General features: G+C 39.5%; 1 protein-coding gene across 5 annotated transcripts in view; it reads left to right on the top strand.

Moving 5' to 3' along the window:
• The window catches only part of PLEKHH1 (pleckstrin homology, MyTH4 and FERM domain containing H1), a 288,947-nt gene that overhangs the window by 89,264 nt on the left and 178,288 nt on the right, over positions 1–21,395 (top strand). The window contains exon 1 of one of the 5 annotated variants that reach the window (XM_033951460.1): positions 16,782–16,800. The exons of the other annotated variants lie outside the window; for them this stretch is intronic. The gene's annotated coding sequence lies outside the window, so the exon portion shown is untranslated. Of the gene's footprint in view, positions 1–16,781; positions 16,801–21,395 lie in introns of those variants that run through there. 5 annotated transcript variants of the gene reach the window in all.

Below are 21,395 nucleotides of genomic sequence, written 5' to 3'. Positions count from 1 at the left end.
ACTGTTCCTTCCTTCCTTTCTGCCGAAGGTGGTCTCTACCTTCCATGTCATCTAGGAAGTTTGTTTGTCTGCGTTTCTTTCTGCAGGCTTGGAGCAAAAAGATCGGATTTTGCTCAAGTTGGCTGTCAGGAGAGTCTTGCTCCACTGTTTGGATAGAACTAATGGTTCCCGGCTATCTGATCGCCTATTTGTCCTGACTGCTGCGCCTCACTGGGGTCAGCCGGCAGCCAAGGCATCAGTCGCTTGATAGATTCGAATGGCCATTTCTCCGACTTCCATAACCTGCAGCAAGCAGCCGCTGATTTTGCTTAACGCCCACTCGACTGGAAGTGTGGCTGTGTCATGGGCAATGTCTCGTGTGTTTCATCCTGATGAACTTTGCGGGGTGGCTACTAGGTCCTCTCCATACTTTTACCCGGTTTTGCTTGGTGAATGTGGCAGCTCGTTGAGGGCAGGCTCTTCTGTCCCTCCTAGATTTTACTCTTGCTTTGGTACGTCACCTAGCATATGGAATCCAGAAGGGATGTTACAGAATGGAAGAGTAGGTTTATACCTTCAATAATCTTCATGTTACTCCCTGTAGGATGCCACATGACCCGTCCTCTCTGTGTACACTCAGTTGTTTGAAATAGCCTGCTTCTTTCTGCCTTGCTGATTCTCCTTACAGGCTTGGACACTTTCCAGCCAGTTGACAGATCCTCAAGCGTTTTCTGTGAGTATACACATTACTGAAGGCCTTTCTTGAGGTGCTCGTTGCACACAACAGGTTAGTTCTACATTGTTCCTCAATGTTTTTCGGAGTTGCCTTTGTGCCTGTTTATCGCTTGTTAATATTTTGCACAGCAAACCAGTTCAAGAATTACTTATGTTGCTGGGGATCCTCTTCCGTACCCACTTGTTATGGATTTGTTCAGGTATGTTGCTTGGCTTTGGGACTTAACTGGATATGTTTGCTACCTCTCAAGCTAAGGGGGTGGAACATGTGATCAGAAAAGTTTGTGGATTTCTGCAACTCCCGGATTGCGGGATGGGATTGAACGCCTAGGGCTCCTTTTATCAAGGCGCGCTAAGGGGGTTAGCGCGTCGGACATGTCATCACACGCTAACCCCCGCGGCAGCCTAAAATCCTAACGCCTCGTCAGTGGAGGCGTTAGGTACTAGAGCAGCAGGCGGTTTAACGCGCGGTATTCCGCGCGTTAAACCGCTACCGCGACTTTGTAAAAGGACCCCCTAGTGTATGGAATCCTACAGGGACTAACAGAAAGAAGATCATTGAAGGTATAAACCTAATCTTCCATTACAGAGGAGCAGACAAAATAGAGAGGAGAAAGAGGGAACCTGGTGAGCTTTGCCACAAAGAGAAAAAAAAGAGGCTCATCCAAGGGATCACCAGGAGAGGGCAGAGGCAATGTGTGGGTGGAAAAGTGGATGAAAGAGAAAGGGAACTATTAAAGAGATAATTTGGAGTGACTGTGATTTGAAGTGCTTGAAACCAGTTTATTCTACACATGGATCAAGTGGTAAATAGTGTCTGAATTGGTTCATAGTCAGTTGCGTGCGAGACACCAGCGCGCCGACAATCGAGCGCTAACATTTCGGCACAAGAAAGAAGCGCGCTGCAGGAAAACTTAGTTTTAAAAAGCTCCGAAGCAGGGTGTGAGTAGGGGAAACCCCCCCCCACACACACACTTTACTGCATAGTGTTTGCACTGCTGTTGGGGGGGGTTGGGGGGTTGGAACCCTCCATTATAGAGAAAACTGAACTTTTTCCGATTTTTTAAGGAAAAGTTCTGTTTTCTCTATAATGTGGGGGGTTGCAACCCCCAATGGCAGTAAAGTGGGGGGGGGGGGGTTTCCCCACTCACACCCCGCTTCGGAGCTCTTTAAAACTAAGTTTTCCCACAGCGCACTTCTTTCATGTGCCGAATTGTCAGCGTTCGATTGTCAGTGCGCTGGTGTCTGGCATGCGATTATCCCGTCACCGTCTGAATTATGGGTCAACTCCTTACTATCCGCAGGAAACTTTCCTCCAGAGCAAGGACATATCTTAATAACCCCAATCATAAAAAGCATAAAGGAACCTTCCAACGCACCTTCCAATTATAGACCAATAGCTAGCATACCGCTATTTACCAAAATCGCGGAAGGGGCAGTAAAAGCAGAACTCTCCGCATACCTGGTAAAATTCAATATCCTAAGCGACAATCAATCGGGCTTCCGCACGGACCACAACATAGAGACCATTATAGCCTCCTTACTTGACCACTTGCACATACTCTTCAGTCGGGGCTCCAGCGCCCTGATCTTGCAATTTGACCTAAGCAGTGCGTTTGACTTAGTCGACCACACTATTCTCCTGGAATGCCTGGCCCACATTGGCATCTCCGACCTGGTCCTCAGCTGGTTCCAAGGGTTTCTACGAAACAGATCCTACAGGGTACGCAAAAATGACAACTTCTCCTACAGCTGGGTTAACTCCTGCGGCGTACCGCAAGGCTCCCCCCTGTCCCCCACCCTGTTCAATATCTACCTCGCCTCCCTCAGTAACCTCCTTCACAAACTCAAGCTCAAATTCTTCATCTATGCAGATGACATCACAATTGTCATCCCTCTAACCAGTCTATCCCAGGAACTTCTCACCTACATAACTAGCATACTCAGTCAGATAGAACTCTGGATGCTCTCCTTCAGACTAAAACTCAACCCGGACAAAACAAAATTATTCCTAGCCACCCCCAAAGACAAAATCAAAGACACCACAATCCAAGTGAAAGGATTGGTTTTCCCACTCGAACAAACATTAAAAATACTAGGAGTCACGCTTGACAAACATTTATCCCTAGAAAATCACACCGACCTCACTGTCAAGAAAGGCCTTTCAGCACTCTGGAAACTCCGTACCATAAAGAAATACTTTGATGACACCGCATTCCGCCTACTAGTTCAATCCTCCATTCTCAGTATACTGGACTATTGCAATATCATTTACCTAAGCTCCACAAAGAAAATCACCAGAAGTTCAAGTTCAAGTTCAGGTTTATTTTGATTAATCGCCTATATAAAACTTTCTAGGCGATGTACAATAAAATACAGGTTATAAAAAAAAACAAAACATAATATCATATTAGTATTACAAAACATCCAAAACATCAGCACAAGTAATTATTAATTAATTAAATAAAGTAGAGAAGATTTCTCTTTACCTAAAAATTAACAAAACATAACAGGGAGGAAGGGAGGGAAAGGGTTACAATATTTCTCTTAATAGAGGGAAAGGACATATGGAAGGGAAAGACAATATAAAGGAGGGAGAAAAGAAAGGAAATTAATCGTTAAAAGCATCGTTAAATAAAAAAGTTTTCAACAATTTTTTAAAAGAAATAAGATCTTTTTCCTTTCTGATAAAAAGTGGCAGGGTGTTCCAGAGTTGGGGAGCTAGTACAGAGAACATATCATTTCTCCTTGTTCCAACAATTTTTAGCGAAGGGACCAATAATAAGTCTTGCTGGGAAGATCGAAGGAGTCGAGTTGTACAATAAGGGGTTATCATTCTAGATATGAATAATGGCATATTGAACAATAGTACCTTGAAAACTAAGAAAGCTATTTTAAATGTTATCCGATGATTGATAGGTAGCCAGTGCGACTTGATAAGAAGAGGAGTAACGTGATCGTATTTTTTTCCTTTGTGTATAAGTTTTATGGCAGTATTTTGGATTATTTGAAGTCTTTTCTTTTCTTTTTGAGATATGTTATACAGTAAAGAATTACAATAATCTAATTTAGAAATTATCATAGAGTGAACCAGAATATTAATAGATTTTGGTTCTAGAAAAGATGAAATAGATCGTATTAGGCGTAATTTATAGAAACAGGATTTTACCGTTTGACTTATATGATCGTGGAAGGATAGATTCGTGTCAATGATTACACCTAAAATTTTTATAGATGATACAGGTTCTATTGGATTATTTTCAAGCATAAATGGTGATATAGATGTAATATCATTTTTCCATGTAAATAACATAGTTTGTGTTTTTTTAATATTTAATGAAAGTTTATTGTTGTAGAGCCAGTTTTTTATTATATCAAGTTTAGTATTAATTTCTGTAATTTCATTATCGTTCTCTGGGTCAATTGGGTGAAGGAGTTGAATGTCATCAGCATAAGAGAATGAAGTAAAGCCCAGTGATTGACAGATAGTAAGTAAAGGTGAGAGAAAGATATTGAATAAAAGTGGAGACAGAATAGAGCCCTGAGGTATACCAAAAGGCAAGGTGTAAGAAGTAGAATGATCTTCTTTCATTATAACAGTTGAGAGTCGGTTAGAGAGAAAAGATTTAAACCAGTCCAGTACCTGTCCTCCGATACCTATAGATTCCAGACGATTGATTAGGATAGCGTGATCTATAGTATCAAAAGCCGCTGAAAGATCCAGGGAAAAAAGAGCAACCGATTTATGATGATCTAAATAGTAATGAATAGTGTTGACAAGGCCTAGCAGTGAGTACTCTGTATTATGGTGTTTCCGAAAACCAGTCTGGTTAGGGTGTAATACGTTTGATGTCTCAACAAAGTCCGAAGACTAAAACTGATTCAAAACACAGCCGTCCGCCTCATTTTCGGCCTGAACAAATGGGAACACATCACTCCCTTCTACCACCAACTGCATTGGCTACCTTTCGATTCCCGAGTCCTTTTCAAGTTCGCCTGCATCTGCTACAAAACAGTATTTGGTCTTTCACCAAAATACCTCTCCCCCCATTTCACTATGTATTGCACCAATAGGAAATCCCGCAGAATTCAGATGTTTGCCTTCCCCTCCATAAAATTATGCCAGCTCAAAGGATTCCTCGACAAAACCTTCGCCTTCCAGGCAGCCAGGTTGAACCCTTGGCTAGCCCAAATGATGCTAGTGGCCCCGACCTACCTTGACTTCAGAAAACTTCTCAAAACACACCTCTTCCGCGAACAGGACCCTTAACCCTTTTTCCCCGCTACAATCCTACCCCCCCACCCCTTCCTTTCTCTCCCCCTCCCCTCTCTTGGTTCCCTCTCCCTCCCTTTTCTCTTCCAATCCAACTATGATAAACATCTGCTAAAATCCCAATACTTCCTTCCTCGTTGCTTGTAATTCCGACAAAATTTTGTAAATCCGTGTTCAGACCGGATCCTAATTTAATTGATGTGAACTGCCTAGAACTCTTTGGGTATGGCAGTATATAAGAACTTAATAATAATAATAATAATAATAATAATGAATTGATTCTTCAATCATTTTGATTTAAAGTTCCAGTTATCAATTGCATACTGGTCTCAGCTTGATTTGTTATCCAGTAATTAAGTGAACGAGTGTGTTTGAAACTCAGGATCGTGATCCATCAGCCTACCGGAGCAAGTCCAGCCCTGGCCTATGCCCAGGCTCACGAACTTTAGGAACTGGGCCCCACTGTATAAATTCTTTTTGTGAGCCCTGGATGTAGGTTACTGACCCAAAGAACTAGTGAGAGCCCTTGGACTGGCCATGAGATGGGACCAGGGCTACATAAGCAAAATTCATGGATTATTAAACCCATCTGATATTTTGAGGTCTTTCTTTATTCTGTTATGTGATGTGCTAGAGAACTTTTTCTTTGAAGTTACCTCACTGGAATTAAGTGCTGTTTAGGTGGTATTAGGTAGGATTTTTTAAAAGACTTCCTAGGAAATCCTTTTGTCTTTCTCAAAACAGCTAGCAATCAGGCTTTAGGTGGGAAGAGCTCTGGATTGAAAAGAACTTTTTGGCCTTGTGATTGAAGCGACTCATTCAATTATTCCTTTATGATACAGGTCAAGCCCCTTACCCTGAAGTGGTGACCTTTAGAACTAAAGTATAGTTGTAACACTCCTGTGGATATATATTCATTATAAAGGTCACTTGTGCTTCTTTTAGAAACTGTGAGATAGCAGGGAATCCTATAAATTAAATTTAAAAAATGGCAGTAGTGATGGGACTCATATCCAAAGTCTCATTAGTTTGGGACATCTGTAACTAGATCAAAAGTTATAAACATCAGCGTCCTTTTACCAAGCTGCAGTACATGTTGTCCCTAGCACATTTACATGGGTTTTTCTTGTGCGCTAAAGCCATTTTTACTGCAGCTAGAAAATAGCCAATTTTCTATATTTTTCAATTAATGACTATGCGCTAAGGTTTCTATTAGCATGCAGCCATTAAAAACAGATCCCACAGGAGCACTTACAGACATCTATTTTGTCGGCAGTTAGGGCTCCCTCTGTAATCCTATGCTAATCAGTTAGCACAGTGGTTCTCAGCCCTGTCCTGGAGGACCACCAGGCCAGTCGGGTTTTCAGGCTAGCATGAGAGAGATTTGCATATAATGGAAGTGCAGGCTTGCAAATCTGCTTCATGCATATTCATTAGGGCTAGCCTGAAAATCCGATTGGCCTGGTGGTCCTCCAGGACAGGGTTGGGAACCACTGACTTTGCACATGGTAATGCAACGCCCATTCTACACCCCTTCTGCAGAAAACTTAAAAATATTTTTTAACACATGATTTGCATACACAGATGCACCAAAGGAATCCCGCAGTAAACCTTTTTAAGCTGTAGTAAGCATGCAATAGCACTCAATGAATATATAATCACTGGCATGTTCATGTTTCAAGCAATCTAAACTCTGCATCAGAGCAGTAATATTAAGAAGAAAATATATAAAATCAAACAGAATCATAACAACTTCCTTTGAAAACAAAAACAAACAACTTTCCAGCACACATAGGGCCAAATACTATAAACAGCGTCACAATTGTAGGTGGGCCAACTGCTGCCTAACCAGCCAATCAGGATGCACTTTTTTAAGAAACCTCCCGAGGCAGGCTGCTTACATTGTAGGTGCCTCTGGGAGCCTAAGCTCGCCTAAGGCTAGGCATGGGCGTGTCTTGGCCCAAAAGTAGCCTTAGGCGGCCGTACGTGCCTCCCTAGGCCTGTGGTTTATGCGTACAATGTACATTACCAGCAGGAGGGACATTCCCAGTCCCTCCTACTGGAACTCTCCACCCCCCAAACATCGCCCGAATATCGCATCACAGGAGGGATGCCCAGGCCCTCCTGCTGGACCCCCCCCCCAAACATCACGTGGCAGGAGGGAGGCCCAGTCCCTTCTACAGGAAACTAACCCCCTTCCCCCCCCCGAACATCGCAGGCATCCCCCCCAACCAGATCACCCCCCAGCATGTCAGTGTTGGAGACTGTAGAAACCTTGCTAAAAAAACATAGATAAGCTGTTTTGATAATCTGCCTGCTAAAATGTATGCAGGCTAAACTGTCGGAAAACAATTTAGTGATGGCATTAAACTTTTGAGAGAATCACACCTAGCAGTGCCTAAGTCCTTTTCCCTCTCCAAACACATCTACTTTAGAGTTAGGCACTGTTAGGTGCTATGCGATAGGTGCCTATCTTTTGTAACATTGTGCCTAAGAAGATAAGTGCCTATTACTGAATTTTTATTTTTTTCAATTATGAGCTTGTTAATGCTCATAATTGAAGCCAGTTTACTAATTAAGTTATGCACCTCTAATAGACTTTCCTTAGTGCATATCAATGTCCATTAGCAAGCAAAAAGCTTTAGTAAAAGGGCCCCTATGTTACTTTTCGGTGCATGTACCTACCCACTTGTATACAGGTGCTCAATTTTATGAAAAGCTTTTCCTGTGTGCAAAACATTTTTACTAAATTACCCCACATTGGTTTAGGGAAAGTGAGGATGGGAATCGGAGGATCTGGGGAAATGTTTTGCTCCTTATTTTATTTTTGTCTTTGAGGTGAACTTCTATGTGAAGAAATTGTGAAAGTTATATCATGCTACACTAGAAGTTCTACTTCACCTCCTACAGATTTCAGTTTTGCATTAAGTAGATGGCATTGATGTTTTAACATCTGCCCCAGAAAATAAACCAAAAGTTGAAAACCTTCCAGTGTAGCATAACAGTTGTCTGGAGCAGAGGCAAGGTTACTAAGGTTTGCTAAAGGAAGGTTATGAGAAAGGTGAGGGGACGGAAGATCTCAAATACAGCTGAATGCACACAAGTGACTCTGAAAAGAGTCAGCCTTTGGCTTTTTTGCCTTGGACAAGGAAGATGAGGTAAGCAAATATTATTTCTCTGCTGAAGAATGTATGTGTGTGTGCTGGAGATAATCAGGGGAAGATTTTAGAGGAGTGGAAAGGGGAAGATTATTTACAGTTCTATAAATACTTAGAAAACCAGCTGGATCCTTTTTCTAAATGAAATTTTTTTAATTGACTTAGAAAAGATCTGTTTCATGTATAGCTTTCCACTTCTTCCATTATGTAAGATTGCATTGATGACTTTGAGAACCTTTTCTTCCATTATGTAGATTGTATTGACGACTTTGAATTGTGACCTCTTCGCTGATTGTCCAGCGCTTCTTGTTGTAAACCGCCTCGAACTTTCATGGCTTTGGCAGTATATAAGAATAAAATTATTATTATTATTATTATATAAAGGGTTCACACAAAAATAGGGGACAGAAAATGACATGAGGCTGAACTGGACAAGTATATAAAGCTAAGAAGTACTTTTCAGTGGTGGTGGTCACCTTATTTAAATGCAGGCCATGGCATGTATATTGAATGACATTGAATATAAATTTAGTGTGCTATTGAGCAGGTCTAAACTAAGAGCTGGATTCTATATAGGTCACCCAAAAAGTCAGTGCCAATTAGTGCATCGCTAAGGGGGTCTTTTACTAAGGCGCACTAGCTGATTTAGTGCGCGCTAAATATTAATGTACGCTAAATCATAACCCCCTACTATCAAAAACTCCACTGGTTGCCCCTGGAGGCAAGAGTATTGTTCAAATTCGCCTGCCTCTGTTTTAAATCCGTTCTCGGTTTGGCCCTGGTCTCCCACTTTAAACTAGACTGCTTCACCAGGCCTACACGCAGAATACGTATGTTTAGCCACCCTGCAATAAAAACCTGCCGATACAAAAGATTCCTTGACAGAACGCTTGCCTTCCATGCAAGTCAACAGAACGACTGGCTAAGCAGCATCAACAAGCACTCCTCATCCTACCTCAACTTCAGAAAACTAGTCAAAACCAACCTGTTCAACCGATTTGTGACCAAGAGTTCCTAAAGACTTCACTGCTTCCAGCCTTTCTTATTGTAAACCGCCTCGACCCACTTCTTATTGTAAACCCGCCCCTACAATGTAACCTTACTCTGCACAAATTTTCATGTACTCAAACACTTCATTGTTTTTTTTTGCTGAATGTCCAGCTCTTCTTTATTGTAAACCGGCTCAAACTACTTTGGCTTTGGCGATATATAAACAAATTATTATTATTATTATTAAAAGACCCCCCTAATTGTGATTCTATAAAAATTAGGCACACTGTATAGAATCATGCTTAGTGCCACCTAAGTGGTATTAGGTATCACGAAGTGTCCTAATTTTTAGGCGCTCCATATTTATGCCAGGGTTTTTTGACCTATATGCGTGCACCTACATTAGGTGCACAACACTACTATTAGTACCTAAGTCAAAAACATGACTATGATCTGCCCCAACCACGCCCACTTATAGGTAGACGCTGTGGACAAGGCGCCTGACTTTTATAGAATCACGCCTAGCAAATTAGGCGCCTAACTTCCAATTAAGTCAAATTAATGTACATTATGAGGTGTTAAGTGCCAATTAAGCCTATTAAGTTAGATACATATATCAGCTAGGCGGCTGTTATAAAATTTAGAATTAAATATATACCTTATAGCGATGTAATATTACTGCCATATTGATAATTTTGGGTTGTTGCACTGTTTACCCTCACTCCATCCTCCACTCTACAGATAGTATCAAGGTGGTTAGACATATGTCCAGCCACAATACAATCCATATAATGGTTGAAAATACATGGGTAAGGAAGTTACAGATTTACTGGCTACTGGTAAATCTATAACTTTCTTCGAAGACTGATTCTGTAGTTGCACATTGCAAGACTCAAAGTTTCATATGCCATTGTCCTTCATTGCAAAGACCAGGGTTCAATAGCGGCCCCCATTAACTTTATAGGGTTTGTTTTTCTGCTATTCTGCCTCCCTCCTCAGGCTCAGGACAGAAAGGGTAAGGAGATGGAGGAAAGAGCCACATGCTTAAAAGACACGGCATTTCTCAATAGACAAATGGGTCACTCCATGTCAAGTAGTCCAGTGGTCCCTAAGCGACCAACTCAAAATTCCATGAAATTTTATGTATGAGTAGCTTAAGATCTTAAACTAAGCTGTTCAAAATATTAGTCTCTGATATTTGTTCCTGAACTAGAGCATCCAATGTGAAGGGTACTCTGGTTCTAATTGTGCGCAGACTAACAAAAGTAGCTACTTTTAGCATTTAAAGTAAATGCCTCATAACTTTACAAATATATTAACAATGTTGGTTTCTGTGCATTATAAATTATGAGCTGTCCAGCAAGAGTCTCTGCAAAACTATGGCATGGTAAATAAGCTCTTGTAAACTTGTGCTTTAATTTTGTCTTGTTTTCAGGGCAAAATATCTCCATGTGGGCCATCTTAGATTTTTTTATTTTTTTTTTATAGCACAAGAAAGAGCATCTTTTCTTCTACAAAGGACAATGATGAGCATCTTGATCCCAGACCTTCTATGACCTGTAAAACTTCATGAAACACAAGCATGTTCCATGATGCATTGTGAATATATGTTGGATTACTATTACAGGTTCTCATCATCCTTGTATTAGTCCATGGTGGCTTTGCTACTGTCAGTTCAATGAACTGGTAACATCATCGCCTAGGGGTCATGATAGATAGCCAAGTAAGGCCAGCCATTACAAGTTTACAAGTTTATTAATGCATTTGATTGATCGCCTATTAAAATTACTAAGCGATGTACATAATCTAATACAATTAGTAAAAGAAAGCTAATATTTAACAAAGTTGATACAAATTTACAAACATGACTCGGGAGGAAAAAGAATAAAGTTACATTTTAAGTTGTTGGTAGAAAAACAAAGGTAAAAACAAAAGGAAAAGGGTTATTTAAACCATAACATTAGTAAAAGCATCTCCAAAAAATAGAAAATTTCAAGTAAAAATAAATAAATTTCTTAAAGATCTAAAAGTTTCAAACATTAAACGCATCATTAAATAAGTATGACTTCAATAGTTTTTTAAATGTTATAATGTCTTTTTCTGTTCTAATGTATTGTGGTAAAGCATTCCACCATTGAGGCCCCATGACTGTGAACATATCTGATCTGCGTGTTCCAATAACTTTTAGGGAGGGTACAGAAAGGAGATTTTGTCCGGAAGAACGGAGTGGACGTTGGGTATTTTGTGGGGTTAAGTATCTGAGTATAAAAGAAGGTTCGCTTGATGCTAATGTTTTAAAAATGAGTAGTATTATTTTGAAAGAGATTCTATGACTGATAGGTAGCCAGTGTGCATCTATTAATAAGGGTGTAACGTGATCGTATTTTTTTGCGTTATATATCAGTTTGATGGCCGTATTTTGTATTAATTGTAATCTTCTTTTTTCTTTTTGGGTGATATTGAGAAGAAGAGCGTTACAGTAATCGAGTTTAGAAATTACAAAAGAATGTATGAGAATCTTAATTGAAGTTTGGCTAAGAAATTTTGCAATCAAATGGATTAGTCGTAATTTGTAGAAACAGTTTTTTACTATAAGGGAAATATGTTCGTGGTAATTCATTTTATCATCGATTGTTACTCCAAGAATTTTGACTGAGGAAACTAAGTTGAGAGGGGTATTATTAAGAGTAAAAGGACTTGAGAGAGTCAGACCGTATTTCCAAACAAATAACATTGTTTTTGTTTTATTTATGTTTAATGCTAGTTTGTTTGTGTTAAGCCAGGTTTGTACTATTTCCAATTTGTGATTAATGGATGCAACTTCTGATTTATTCCCTGGGTCCAAGGGATGAATGAGTTGTATATCATCTGCATATGAAAAAGGAATAAAACCTATAGACTGACAGATACCTAGTAGAGGAGAGAGAAAGATGTTAAAAAGTAAAAGGGATAATATGGACCCTTGTGGGATTCCGAAAGAGGAGGAGTAAATCGTGGATTCATCATTATTGAACCTTACCGAAGAAATACGGTTAGCGAGATATGTAGTAAACCAAGACAGTACATTCTCTTTTATGCCAATTTCTTCTAACCTGTTTAAGAGCAGATTGTGATCTATTGTGTCAAAGGCAGCGGAAATATCTAAAGAGAAAAGAATAACGGATTTTTGATGGTCTAGGAAATATTGAATGTTAGATGTTAGGCCTATTAAAGAATACTCAGTGCTGTGAAATTTTCGAAACCCTGTTTGGTTAGGGTGTAGAGCGTTTGTGTTTTCTGTAAAGTCGGACAACTGTTTGAAAACTAATTTTTCTGTTAATTTAGCTAGAAATGGTAAATTGGCTATTGGACGATAGTTTGATAGTTCGTTGATACTGATTTTGTGATTTTTAAGAATAGGGGTAATAATTGCAGTCTTCCATTGTGATGGTACTGTAACTGTATTTAAACTGGTCTGAATAAGAGAGTGAATAAAAGGTCCGAAATGTGAGAAATGTTTTTTTAAATAGACAGGTGGGATGTTATCGGAACGTGAGCCTTTTAAATTAACTTGTTTAAAGAGTGCCTCTATATCTTGAATTGACGGTATTTTAAAGTTGGAACAACGTGCTGTTGGTATGGATTTGACCTGGTCAGGACATATAGAGTTATTTGGTGTATTGGAAACAAAAGAGTTACGAATTTTAATGATCTTTTGATTAAAAGCGTCTGCTAATTCTTGGGCTTTTAATGTGGATTTTTGGGCAGTGTTGTTTATATTATTTTTGGAATCTATTGTTTTTAAGATATTATACAATGTGGAAGAATTTTTGGCTTTATCTATTTTTTTCGAGTAATATGTTGTTTTTGCTTGATTAATTTTGGTTTTGTATAATGTGACGTTATCCTTGTAAGTTTGAAGATTAGTTGGTGTTTTGTTTTTTCGCCATTTTCGTTCTAAGGAACGCAATTGTTGTTTTATTAAACGGAGTTCAGCCGTGTACCAAGGGTTTGCAATTTTACGGATAGAGACAGTTTTAGTTGTTAGTGGAGCTTTATTATCTAGAAGAGACAGGAGAGATGTATTCCAAGCAGATAGTTTATTTTCAATAGAATCTATAAAAGACGTTAGAATTATTGGATCTAGAAAAGAAGTTAAATCTGTGTCATCCAATTTATTGTAGTCTCGAGCAATAATAGTTTTAGTTTTCGGTAAGAATTGTGGTTTACTACGCTTGTACAAATCAAGTGAAAAAGATATAAAATAGTGATCTGACCAGGGGACTGGTAGTACTGACAAATCAGTGAAATTAAGATGATGAGATGATGGGAAAAAAATCATGTCTAATGTATGGTTTGCTATGTGCGTGCGTTCAGCTATTTTTGGATGTATGTTGAGAGGTTTTAGAGTATTTAAAAGATCTGTGGTGTGTGGATTGGAAGAGTCATCAAAGTGTATATTGAAATCTCCTAAGATAATTGGAGTAGTTGTTCTGGAACAGAAATCGAATATAATCTCTTGAAGGAGTGAAAGTTTATTTTGTCCAATGGGGGGGGAAACATAAAGTAATAGGAAGTTAAGTTGGTTATTTAAGGTGGAGGTATTCGATAGTAGAAGCCTTTGGCGAAAAGTCTTGTAAGAGAAAGGAATTGTGTTTATATATGATTGCTAATCCTCCACCTTTTCGGTTATGGCGATGATTAAATAAATAGTCGTAATTGGGGGGACAACAATATGAAAGATAGGCTTCATCGCCTTCAGTGAGCCAGGTTTCTGTAATAAATAGAGCTTGTAAGTTATTGTAGATGATGTCATCCTTAATGAGGTGATATTTATTCTTAATGGATCTGGCATTAATGAGTCCAATTCTCAGACGATGAGTAATATTGTTTCCAATATTGTTGCACGGGTGGTTAGAAATTGGGATTTTTATTAAGGAAGAGTGATGTGAAGTAATTTCTTTATAGTTTATGGGTCGATGACCCCAAAAAGCTGGGATACTGTTCGCAGGTATTTTGTTTGTCATATTAAACTGAGGTAAGTGGGTCAGGTTGGAAAATAGAGTTCCTATGAAATATGTACTAAACAATAATAAAATTTTGAGCCCAAATTTTTGGTGTATAATAGCCTTATTGTGAGGAGAGTACTGTCTATTAATTATCGCGCCCTCTGTTTGCGCACGAAGGAACGCACAAAGGAGCAGGTCCTGCTCTTTATGTGTGCTCCTTCGGTGCGTGCCGAAGGCACGCGCCTCTACGGCGTGCACCGCAGAAGGCCCGGATTTAAAGGGCATCAGCTGACCTGTTGGGGGGAGGTGTCTGGTGCGCCGCTGCTGTGCGGCGGCAGAAGAGGTAGAAGAACTGTTGGGGGGAGGTGTCCGGTGTGCCGCCGCAGTGCGGCGGCGCAAGAGGTAGAAGAACTAAGTAAAGAATTAAACAATACAACAGTTAAAACAAGATAAAAATTAAAGTAACATCTAAAAATGCATAAAATAAGTTCTAAGGTGCAGAGTAGCTTGTGCAGAGTGTTATGGTCAGGGATCAGTATTCACCAAATGACTAGAAGGTGAATTGAATTATCATCTCCCCAAAAGGATCTTTAATGTGGGTTCCTAAGCCCAGTGGGTTCTTTCCATTGGTTCCCAAACCAGTAAATGTGGGTTTCTTACTCAAGGTTCCCAAGCCTCAAATGGATTTCTTTATGTTTCCCAAAACAAAGTCATATAAAAAAATAAAATGACTATATATATTTTTTACTTATATTTTTTAATTTTTTAACATTTTACTTTATTTTGGTTTTAAATTTTTAATATTTTCTATTGTTTGTTTTTTACTGTTATGATTTTTTATGAAATATTTCTTCCACTTTTGTTATTATTGCATCTGGATAGCTATATATTCTTCCCATTGTACTGGATGTAGGAGCTGGAAGAGTTGCAATTATATGCTGCTCCAGTACCCTGCATGTATCTGCCCTAACAGACCAGTGGAAAGACATAGCAGGTCCATTTGGATGCATAAAGCTTACCAAGGTGCTGGAGGACCTTTCCAGACTAGCACAAAACCAATTTCTTTTTAGATGTGCAATTCGTCAAGTTGATAGGACTTGAACACGAGTTGATAGCACCTAAAAACAATAAGCCTTCCTGTTCATATCTAGCAGAAAGCGTTAGTTTCATCATGTTCTGATATGCCATAGAAACAAATACTGAATGCATGCCCAAGGAATCAACAGTAATACTCAGATGTAAAAGTCCAACAGGGAGAAGAAAGTGGGGTTGAGCAATGGACTTCCAATAAGGGCTAGAAGAATTAGCATTATGTGAGTGGTTTATTATGTGAGAAATGCATACATGCAGACCCGATACAGCACCGTGTTTCGGCGAAAGAAACACCTAACTTAGGGGTCAAAGCACACTGGGTTAGATTTCAGAAACAAATTTAAACCACAAAGAGATCAGTACCACAAACAGGAGACTAACCCCCCCCCCTTGTTTTACTAAGGTGCGCTAACTGATTAGCGTGCATTAATTGAATTAGCGCGTGCTAAACAGTAACGCGTCCATAGACTAATATGCATGCGTTAGCGTTTAGCGCGCACTAAATCGATTAGCATGTGCTAATTGGTTAGCGCACTTTAGTAAAACAGGGCCTAAGTTGATGCCCTTCCTGCACTTCTTCCCCAATCTCCTGCCAGCTCCCTCCCTCCAGTGCAGAGCAGTGCTGCCAAGCTCTTATTGGAAGGTCATTGCTCAAACCCACTTTCTTCAATGACCAATAGTGGCACATCATTTTGAATAAAAACTGCAAAATGTATACAAACACTGAAAACAATATACTTTTTTATTTTTCAAAGTAATAGTATTTTATAGATAAATGCACCCCCAATCATAAAAATTACGCTCTTAACATTTGCATCTGGTTTCAATGTGCACTGTAGAACATGCTTGTGTTTCAAGCAGTTTTAAAGTCCATAGAAGGTCTGGGAGCAAGATGCCAACTATTGTCCTTTGTAGAAGAAAAGATGATCTTTCTTGTGGTATAAAAAAGAAAACAATCTAAGATAGTCCAAATGAAGATATTTTAACCTGAAAACAAGGCAAAATTAAAGCACAAGTTTACAAGGGCATATTTACCATGCCATAGTTTTGCAGAGACTCTTGCTGCAAAGCTCATCATTTATCTATGCACAGAAATCAGAATTGTTAATATACTTGTAAAGTTATAAAGTATTTGATAAAATATTTTCAAAGTTATTGATGACTGAAGTATGAGCCTTGTTTTGTGTGATGATTTTTTTTGGCCCATTTTGCTGGGCAATAATGAAAAAAGTAATCTAATTTGGGTAATTCCATTAGTATATCTGAATTCAGCATCAAAAACTGTATAGATAAGCCAAATTTGAGCTTTCTGCCAGTTCTGATTTATATACTGTAGATATTGAAGTAACCACTTTTGTCAGTCTGTGTGTGACTGAAACCAGAGTACACCTCACATCATATGTTCTAATTCAGGAACAAATGCATATCTGAATCTAATATTTTGCATAGCTTTGTTTAAAACCTTAGGCTACTCGTATATTCTGAGCTGAGCTGGTCAACTTTGAGGATATGTTTCCAAAATGGGCCACTTGACATGGAATGAAACAAATACAACTTTGAGGATGCCTCCCAATGAAGTTTGAAGGTGGGTTGGTAGGGATGAATATCATTGACACACACTGGTCAACAGTGTCATGGTCACACATGGGAAGATATTTCGCAGCTCTCTTTCAGCTCATTAGAATACAAAGTGTTCCATGAACACCACTGCCTTATGCCATTTTCTCCCTGTTATTGTGAAGCAGAGATGCACAAGTTTAGCTCTCAAAAATCACAAACGAGTCAGGTTTTTAGGTAATCTCTAATGAATATTCATGAAAGAGATTTGTATACAATGGAGGTTATATTCATGCAACTCTATCTCGTGCATATTCATTAGAGATCGCCTAAAAACTTGACCATGAGGACCTAACATGTGCGTACCCGCTATATGGAGACTACCTAGGACTTCGGACAAAATGTGAATAACTTTATTTGCAATAATACATTTTCTATTTATTTCGACCTTGTGCTATTTCCCCTCCACTTTGATTGGGTCTGATCTGTGTGAAGTTGGACGGTTCTTCCCAAGACAGCCATGATTATAGTATAACTTTACTGTGTTGCCAAAAAAGATATTGGGGTTATCTGTAGGGAGTGTTACAATCATAAATGATGGTTAAAACCCTAACCAGCAGTGGTACAGGGCATCTAGGCTTACATGATTGCATTGGGAAGGCCATCACTGTGATGGGTTTTGGGCATGTTTAGGACAGATATGAGAGGAGGGCTGAGAGATCAAAGAGATAGTTGATGTTGGGTTGCATCTGAAAGTTATATTTGCGCATCCATCAAACAATGATGAATCTCAACTGAGTAAGCTGGATGAGTCATTTTGGTCTTTATCTGCCATCACTGATTATGTTACTATATTAATACAGTCAAACCTCGGTTTGCGAGTAACCCGGTTTGCGAGTGTTTTGCAAGACGAACAAAACATTCTCGCAAAACTTGTCTCGCAAACCGAGTGTTGACTCGATTTGCGAGCACCCCCCCGAGAACCGGCATCGCTCCCCTCCACTCACAAAGCCCCCCCCCCCCCGCTTGAACTGGCACCCCCCCACGCGAACCAGCACCCCCCGCCCGAACAACTTGAACTTACCCCCCGTCTGGCACCGGCATGCAGCCCACAGGACGTGCCGGTGCCACTTGAAGATCTTCCTGCCTCTGCTGGGCCTTGAGCATGCATCTGCCTGGTTCTACTGTATAAAACTATTTAGCATTTCAATCTGCTATTGCCAGGAAGCTGCTTGAAAAAAGCTGTCCTACTTCTGTTAATGAAAATAGATTCATTGTGAGAATTGCATACCCACCTGACTCATACCTTGGCTTCAAAAATATTTTACATCAGATTTCACCAACAGATTAAAAGGGGAATTTGAATTCACAGCAGTGTACTGCCACAGGTACAGCATGTATCTCTGTTGGAATGATGACGTCTTTTGCTCTGTCAGCTAGTTTTCTGGGTGGACCAATATATTTTGCATCACTATTGAAAATGTTGAAGGATTGCATTAGCTAATTTCACTGTAATAACTATTCCCCTTTGAAACATCCTGTGTGACCAGGAAAACAGTGTCCTTTCCTGTTTTAGAGCGTTGCTTCTCAACCCAGTTTTCAAGACACACAGCCAGTCAGGTTTATATATAATTTACATATATGTGAAATGGATTGGCATACAATGGAGGAGTGCATGCAAATTTATCTCATGCATATTTATTGTGGATATCCTAAAAACTTGACTGGCTGGGGTACCCCCAGGACAGGTTTAGGAATCACTGTGTTACAGAATACTAACATAAGTTCAGAGTTATATGCCTAATATTAGACATGAGCACGTACTCCAGCTTAATGGCTGCTGTAAATGGTAGTGCCTAAATGTTGGCAGTTAAGCATGTAACTAGGGTTACCAGATGTCTGGGACATGTCCTCCTTTTAGAGGACTGTCCAGGTGTCTGGACGGATTTCCAAAAGGTGGTATCTTCTTCTTTCTATGCTCTTCATCAAATTTGATCTATTCGCTCATTTCTCCATCCCTTTGTTTAGTGTTATACCTGCTGTTCTGTGCAGGCTACACCTCCCCCTCCATATTCGCAGATTCGGAACTCGCAACTTCGGTTATTTGCAGTTTTCGTCTAGGTGACCCACCCCCACCTTCCCCGGACCTCTCCACTTACTTACTTTTTAAAACCTGGTGGTCTAGCGGTGAAGCAGGGCAGGAGTGATCTTCCTATGCTCCTGCCCTGTGCAGAACTGGGAGCAAAAATGGCTGCCGTGAGTTCCCATGGCCTTGCTGGAACTCACGACAGCCATTTTTGTTCCTGGCTCTGCACAGGGCAGGATCTTAAGAAATCGCTCCTACCCTGCTTCACCGCTAGACCACCAAGTTTTATAAAGTAAGTATAGTAGAGAGGTTTGGGAAGCGGGAGGGAGCCGGGGTGAGTCAGTGTCGGCTCTAAAGTTATTCGCAATTTTTTTGTATTCGCGGTCGCCTTTGCCCCTAACCCCTGTGAATATGGAGGGGGATGTCCCTTTATGCTTTTTTTAAGGTTGTATTTATTGCTCCATACAGATTACCCCCTTTGTGCCTTTCTTTAAGATTGTACCTGCCACTCGGTGCAGAATACCCCTTTTTTATGCCTCCTTTTATTTGAAGTGTGGATTGTAAGTTTTTGCTTTTAGTGGAATGTTCTATTACAGGGCTACTCAGTCACCGCCCCCCTCTCTGTAGAATGCCTTCCCATTAGATCTTTGATTAGAGAACTCTCTAGAAAATTTTAAAGTTAAACTTTTAAACTTTTTTCTTTAAAGACGCTTATACTCTTTAGTACCAGCTCTCACTTCTGATTTATTATTTTTATTGATTTTTTCATATAACAACAAGTGTCATAGATTTTCATACAATTATTTTAACAATACACTTGATATTTCTATTAATGTATTTTATATAAAACATATCTTATATTATTTATATTATGATTTTACATATCATATATCTGTAATTATTTTTCTTATGAATTTATATGACATATATGTTGTTATGATTTTATCAATTATTGTTTAATTATAAACCTTTTCCCTTCTCTTTATTACGTTGTTTTTATTTAAGAGTATCATCTATTATAATATTTTATTTATAATTTATGATAAAAAAAAATAAAAAGCCCTCCCTATCCCTTCCCTCCCTCCCTTCTTCAACCATTGTTTTATTATGGGAAAAATGAAAATCAGTCATTGCAAAAGTTTGTTAATGGTCCCCAAATTTTCTTGAACTTATCCATATATCCTTTTTGTGTTGCAAATGTACGCTCCATCTTATATACGTGGCAAACTGAGTTCCACCAGAAATTATAGTTCAATCTGTCACAATTTTTCCAATTATGTGTAATTTGCTGTACTGCTATTCCAGTCAATATAAATAAAAGTTTATTGTTATTTGATGAAATTTGACTTTGTGTTCTCATTGCAGTACCAAATAAAATCGTATCATATGTCAAGGCTACTGGATTTTCTAACATCCTATTAATTTGAGGCCAAATTGATTTCCAAAATATTAATATGAATGGACAATAGAATAAAAGATGATCTAATGTCCCTGGTTCAAGATGACAATGCCAGCATCTATTAGACTTAGAGCTATCAATTCTATGTAAACGTGTAGGGGTCCATAAAGCTCTATGTAAAATAAAAAACCAAGTTTGTCTCATAGAAGCTGACAATGTACATCTTAACCTCCAAGACCAAAGTCGTGGCCATTGAGATGCATTAATCTGATGCTTGATCTCAATGCTCCAAATATCTCTAAGACCATTTTTTTTCTTTTTATGTACGAATCCAGATATCAATTTATACCACCTTGCGGCCTGGTGACCCATGGAATCTATCTGAAAACATAAGAATTCTATATTATGATAATTATTAAGATTTTTCCATTCAGGGAACCCTACTTGAATGGCCTGCTTCAATTGCATCCATCTGAAATATTGTGATTTATTCAAACCGAATTTATTTTGCAATTGTGAAAATTCAAGCAGTTTACCTTTATTTATTACATCTTCTAAAATCCGAATTCCAGCAATCATCCAATGTTTCCAGATAATTTTAAAACCGCCAACTTTGATCTTTGGATTAAGCCATATTGTTTGAGTTGTTGATTTAGTTATTGGAATAGGAGTTAGATTACCGTATTTGCCGGCGTATAAGACGACTTTTTAGTACCTTAAAATCCTCCCCAAAGTCGGGGGTCGTCTTATACGCCGGGTACAGTTTACATGCCCTTACTTGCGGGGCTGGATGTACTCAGTCGCGCGGCTCTTCTTCTCCCTACCTTCTCTGCTTGCAGCACAGAGCCGAACGGAAGTCTTCCCGACGTCAGCGCTGACGTCGGAGGGGAGGGAGGGCTTAAACAAAGCTTAAACAAAGCCCTCCCTCCCTCCGACGTCAGCGCTGACGTCGGGAAGACTTCCGTTCGGCTCTGTGCTGCAGGCATGGCAGGTAAGGAGAAGGAGAGTAGCCTCGCGGTTCGAGGGGCGGCCGCCCCGCCCCGGTTGCAGCACAGCCGGCCAGGTTCCCTTACTTTTGTGGCACTTCCCCGACCGACTGATAACAGCCCGGGTCCGACAATCCTCCCTGCCCTGTAGC

Source organism: Geotrypetes seraphini, chromosome 7, assembly GCF_902459505.1.
Source record: "Geotrypetes seraphini chromosome 7, aGeoSer1.1, whole genome shotgun sequence".
Classification (NCBI taxonomy): domain Eukaryota; kingdom Metazoa; phylum Chordata; class Amphibia; order Gymnophiona; family Dermophiidae; genus Geotrypetes; species Geotrypetes seraphini.
Note: the sequence above shows the minus strand (reverse complement) of the source record. Positions and strands in the feature narration are given on the sequence as shown.